Source organism: Piliocolobus tephrosceles, chromosome 21 (assembly GCF_002776525.5).
Source record: "Piliocolobus tephrosceles isolate RC106 chromosome 21, ASM277652v3, whole genome shotgun sequence".
In the NCBI taxonomy this organism is placed as follows: Eukaryota; Metazoa; Chordata; class Mammalia; order Primates; family Cercopithecidae; genus Piliocolobus; species Piliocolobus tephrosceles.
In genome coordinates, this window is record NC_045454.1 from 45734589 (window position 1) to 45740520 (window position 5932).

The 5932-nt window shown below is 44.7% G+C and overlaps 1 protein-coding gene across 3 annotated transcripts in view; it reads left to right on the top strand.

Annotated features, from left to right (window-relative positions):
* Positions 1 to 478: 478 nt before the first annotated feature.
* LOC111522609 (putative adhesion G protein-coupled receptor E4P) overlaps positions 479 to 5932 on the top strand; it is a 45791-nt gene continuing 40337 nt past the window's right edge. For all 3 annotated transcript variants that reach the window (XM_026455545.1, XM_026455547.1, XM_026455546.1), the window contains exon 1: positions 479 to 529. The gene's annotated coding sequence lies outside the window, so the exon portion shown is untranslated. The remainder of the gene's footprint in view (positions 530 to 5932) is intronic.

Genomic DNA, 5932 nt, shown 5'->3' on the forward strand with positions numbered 1-5932 from the left:
AGTTGAAAATCTTATCAGCCAAGTCTATCAGTGTAATTCTGTTAAATGGTACCATCCCAAAGACCAAGAATATGGATAAGTCATTTTCCCAAGTTGGTCAACTGGAACAGGAAATTAAGCTCTACAAAGATACGCTGACTCCTTTCCACACTCTGGCCTTCAACTCTGGTAGTGAAAATTAAATTAAAAGGACCTCTTTGAAGTGGAACCCATATCCTTGGGAGTTGGCCTCACTCTCCATTATCACTCTCCATTTCCCACTGATCACCATCACCATTTCCCCGTTCATTTTCTGAGGCACTTTGATATGGTCCACCATGATAATGGACCACTCAAATTACGGCAATGGAAGGAGAACTAATAGACCCTGCATTATGCAAACTCCCCAAACAACAATGCAGCCTCCCTTGTCCACCCACAAGACTCCTTGAGAAACCGGAGCTCAAGATAAAAAGCAACATACTTCCTCTTCTGTCAGTTCTGAGAAGCTACCAGGCTCAGTGAGAGGCAAGGACTTTTCATCTTTAGGGTAAGTAGTATCTTCCTATAGAAAATAGGAAATGTTTTACTTGTGATCCTGAATCTAAGAAAAATATTCTCGTTCTGGAAACATTTTCAAGGAGACCTCATTACTTGTCCGGTTACTTTATTTCTTGAGAGCTGCTATGACGGCTTCTATCTCACATTCATTTTTTCCACTTCTGCTTGGGCAAGGAGTGTGTGTGTTGTTATGCGATAGTCTGAAATCTGCTGGGATGCCTTATCACGCACAAAGAAGGGGGCAATGGTGCGTAAAGGGGCTTAAGGTGAACTAAAATGATCAAGATTCGAGAATAATCTAAGATGAACATAGCTTATAACGAACATGTTATAAAAAACAAGGAAAACAAGATCTAAAAAGATGAGCCAGTTTCCTAAGTCTGTAGGATGAATTGGCAGCTTTTTCATACACCTCACACCCATAATAGATACATCAGCACATGTGTTTAAATGCCTGTCTCACAGTCATCGTCATTATCATGGTGGAAGGGTTTTGTGCTTTATTCATGACCAAAGCAGAGAGATTTACAGGTCAACTTTTTCAACCAGCTGGTTATGACCCACTGGAGGAGGCTGGTCGCTTTCAGTGGATGAGTCTTCTTAGGCCGCTACTGCATTCCTGTGGGGACTTCACAGGACACTTGTCAATTCTCGTCACCACTGGGTAAAAGGTCAGTCCTTAGCATGCGCCACCATGGCACCACCTTAGTGGGTAACAACCACCAAGGCACCAAGCAGAAATGAAAACAACTATAATTAGATAATATCAGTCGCTGCAAATAGTGAGTTTCTTTGTGTGTGATCCTTGGCTCAGTTCTCTGTGTCTGCCTCTCTTTCTCTCTGATGTGAAATTCTTTTCTTATAATCGGTGATGGTCAAAAGTCCTCTCCAAATCAGCATCCCTAGAGGCCTTGGCTGTTGTGAAAAATCTTACCCCCTTATTCCTTTCAAAATACTCACTTTAGTTAAACTTGTTTCAAATGAGGCCTTAGCAAAGAAACGCCCTTATCTGGACAGGGGTTCTTTTCATTGAGAATTTTCCAGTTATACTTTAGAGTAGACTTTTTGAAGGATGGAGCAACACGACTCTGAAAAGAAGACAAAGGTTGAAAGAGGAAACGTATCCAGAAAGTAATCAAGTATAACTCCACCAACGGGACACAAGGTTTCCACGACAGAATTTGATTTCAGTGAAGTAGAGATTGCAAGTGATTGGCCTCCTGGTTCTGTATTTAAGGAAAACGTGGGTGTGGGTGTCTCTAGATAGCCTTTGGTGTCCAGTTCCTCACAGTCCTTATTACTTCCCACCAATGGCCTTATGTATTTATGTTGCATGTCTAGATCCTGGGAGACCTTGGAGTTTATGACCTTTGTGAGGTGGTTGCACGTGGGCTTTGGACTCAAGCTGATGTCGTCCAAATCTTAGATTTGTATTTCCTAGCAGCACAATCTTGAGCAAATGATATCATTGTTTGGAAACTCAATTTCCTCATCTGAAGACTGAGGAGACATAAAATTATAAGACCTACATCATGGCTGGGCACGGTGGCTCACACCTGTAATCCCAGCACTTTGGGAGGCCAAGGTGGGTGGATCACCTGAGGTCAGGAGTTCCAGACCAGCCTGGCCAACGTGGTGAAACCCTATCTCTACTAAAAATACAAAAATTAGCCGGGTATGGTGATGCGCACCTGTAGTCCCAGCTACTCGGGAGGCTGAGGCAGGAGAATTGCTTGAACCCAGGAGGCAGAGGTTGTAGTGAGCTGAGATCACACCACTGGGTGACAGAGAGAGACTCCATCTCAAAATAAATAAAATAAAATAAAATAAAATAAAACAAAGATCTACATCATAAGATGGTTGTAGCTTTCAATAAGGGAATATCCATATTAGCCACAAAGTTCGTAAGGCACTTGGCCCATAGTAGAAGTTCCATAAGTGATTTTAGGAGGCAGTAATGGAAGGGATGAGAGAAGCATCTGCAGCAAAATTTGATTTGCAAGCAGGATTCCAATGCATAATGTGCAGCTGGCCTGCTTAGGAATAAGTGGTTCCATGGGATGGGTCTTCTTAGGCCACTACTGTGTTCCTGTGGGGAGTTCACAGGACCCTTGTTAATTCTCATCACCACTGGGTAAAAAGTCAGTCCTCAGCATGCAAAGTTGTGATTACAATTGGGGTCAGGAAAAGGACGTGAGAGATCTCCATGACCTCTGTCATCACCATCATCACCATCAGCATTACTGTCACTTCCACCATCCTTGCCACCATCACCACAGCCATACTGTCCCCCTTCACTATTACCATCACTGCCATCACCACCACTATCATCACCATCACTATCAGCACCATCATCACTATCATCATCATCACCACCATCACCATTACTACCTCCGGCATCACCACCACCACCATTACCATCACCACCATCACTACCACCATCGTCACCACCACCATTACCATCACCACCATCACACCACCATCACTACCACCATCATCACCACCACCACCATTACCATCACCACCATCACTACCACCATCATCACCACCACCATTACCATCACCACCATCACCATTGCCACTATCACCATCACCACTATCACCATTATTACCACCATCACCATTGACACCATCACCACCATCACCATTGACACTATCACCGTCACCACCATCACTGCTATTATCACCATCACCATCACCATTGCCACCATTCCCATCACTACCATCACCATTATTACCACCACCACCATCACCACTGACACCATCACCACCATCACCATGATTACCACTATCACCCTTGCCACCATCACTATCACCACCACCATCACCATCACCACCACTTTTGCCACCACTGCTATCACCATTACTATCACGTCCACCATCATAACCACCATCAGGACCATCACCACCACTGCCACCTTCATCACTACCTCCACCATCATTATGATCTCCACTGCCATCACCACCATTACCATCACGACCACTACTATCACATCCACTACGACCACCACCACCACTACCACCATTGTCATCCTTCCCTCTTTCCTTCACAGGTAGCTTTATTCAGGACGCACCACATGCCGGCAGGTGTGAAGGGTCGTCTCACTGAATCAGCATGAAACTGTAAAATACGTGCTCTTTCTTAGCTACGTTTTGCAGATGAGAGGCTTGGAGGTAAAGTCACAACCTCAGAGCCACTCAACTAGTAGTTGTAGATTTGGGATTCAGACCCAGGTTTGCCTGTGCACCAAATTCTAAAGCCATCTAACTGTGTAGGGCCAGTATGTAACTGTGCGTGAAACATGGAGGGAGAACTGCCACATAAACACACAGGCAGCCCCAACAGATTCCCAACTCAGAGATCAAAGCAGCATGAATATATCAAAGCAGAAGTATCAAAGCAGACCTCTCAAAAACAATTTTAAAAGTCATTTTGTGGCTGGGCACGGTGACTCATGCCTGTAATCTCAACACTTTGGGAGAATGAGGTGGGTGGATCACTTGAAGTCAGGAATTCGAGACTAGCCTGGCCAACATGGTGAAACGTCTCTACTAAAAATACAAAAATTAGCTGGGTGTGGTGGCAGGTGCCTGTAATCCCAGCTGCTTGGGAGGCTGAAGCAGGAGATTCGCTTTAACCTGGGAGGCGGAGGTTGCGGTGAGCCAAGATTACGTCACTGCACTCCAGCCTGGGCGACAGAGTGAGACCCTGTCTCAAAAACAAAAAAAAATAATTTTGTTTCCTCTTTTATTAAAACACTTTATTATATTATTATTTTTATTGCTAAGGCAATGTACATAATTTAGAATTACAGCTGAATAAAGAGAAATTTAAAATCACTCATACTGACATTCTATTAACATTTAAAATTATCTTACATGTGATATTATATACTTTCTTTATAACCTACATTTTGTATTGATACATAATAGTGGTACATATGTGTGAGTTACATATGATATATTTTGATACATGCATACAATGTGTAATGATAAAATCATATAACCTCCTTTTGATCCTAATGCTACATCATAATCACTTTCTATGTGTTTTTTGTTTTTTGTTTTGAGACGAGTCTCGCTCTGTCACCCAGGCTGGAGTGCAGTGGTTTGATCTTAGGTCACTGCAGTCTCCACCTCCTGGTTCAAGTGATTCTCATGTCTCAGCCTCCCAAGTAGCTGGGATTACAGGCACTCGCCACCATGCCCGGATAATTTTGTGTTTTTAGTAGAGACGGGGTGTCACCATGTTGGTCAGGCTGGTCTCAAACTCCTGACCTCAAGTGATCCACCCGCCTCTGCCCTCCAAAGGGCTGGGATTATAGGTGTGACCCACCGCGTCCGGCCCCATGTTGTTCTAATAGCCTCCTACAACATTATTTTTTGCATGTGATATCGGATTGTTTGCGTTGCATATAATTGTTGTTTTCCTTCCTGCTTACATTTCGTGAAACTTTTCTGCAAACTACTTAAAGCATCTTCTCCATCAGTGCCTCCATCATCATTGGCAGCGCCTTTGAAAGGCTTCACAGATCTGCAGAGCACATCGTCTTTGCTAATGTGCACTGGAGGTTTTATCTTAAACCCCAGTTGGCCACCGACATTACCTTAGGAGAGTGCTTTCTGCATTTTAAATTGATATCCGTAGGCAAACACTTACTACAATGCTTCTTAAAGTCTTCTTTGAAAGACTCATTTAGGCCTGGCTTGGTGGCTCACGCCTATAATCCCAGCACTTTGGGAGGCCCAGGCGGGTGGATCACCAGAGGTCGGGAGTTTGAGACCAGCCTGACCAACATGGTGAAACTCTGTCTCTACTTAGAAAATACGAAAATTAGCCGGGCGTAGTGGCGGGAGCCTGTCATCCCAGCTACTAGGGAGGCTGAGACAGGAGAATTGCTTGAGCCCCGGAGGCGGAGGTTACAGTGAGATGAGATCACACCATTGCACTCCAGCCTGGGCGCCACGGCCAGAAAGCCTCATTTATAGTGATGTCTAGTACTTCCACTATTTTCTCTGTTAGAAATGATTTATGTTTTGAATGGGAAAGACCTTCACTTGGCTCAAAATTCAAAAGATAGAAGAGGATAAACTGGCCGGGCGCGGTGGCTCAAGCCTGTAATCCCAGCACTTTGGGAGGCTGAGACGGGCGGATCACGAGGTCAGGAGATCGAGACCCTCCTGGCTAACACGGTGAAACCCCGTCTCTACTAAAAATACAAAAAATTAGCCGGGCGAGGTGGTGGGCGCCTGTGGTCCCAGCCACTCGGGAGGCTGAGGCAGGAGAATGGCGTGAACCCAGGAGGCAGAGGTTGCGGGGAGCTGAGATCCGGCCACTGCACTCTAGCCTGGGCGACAGAGCAAGACTCCGTCTCAAAAAAAAAAAAAAAAA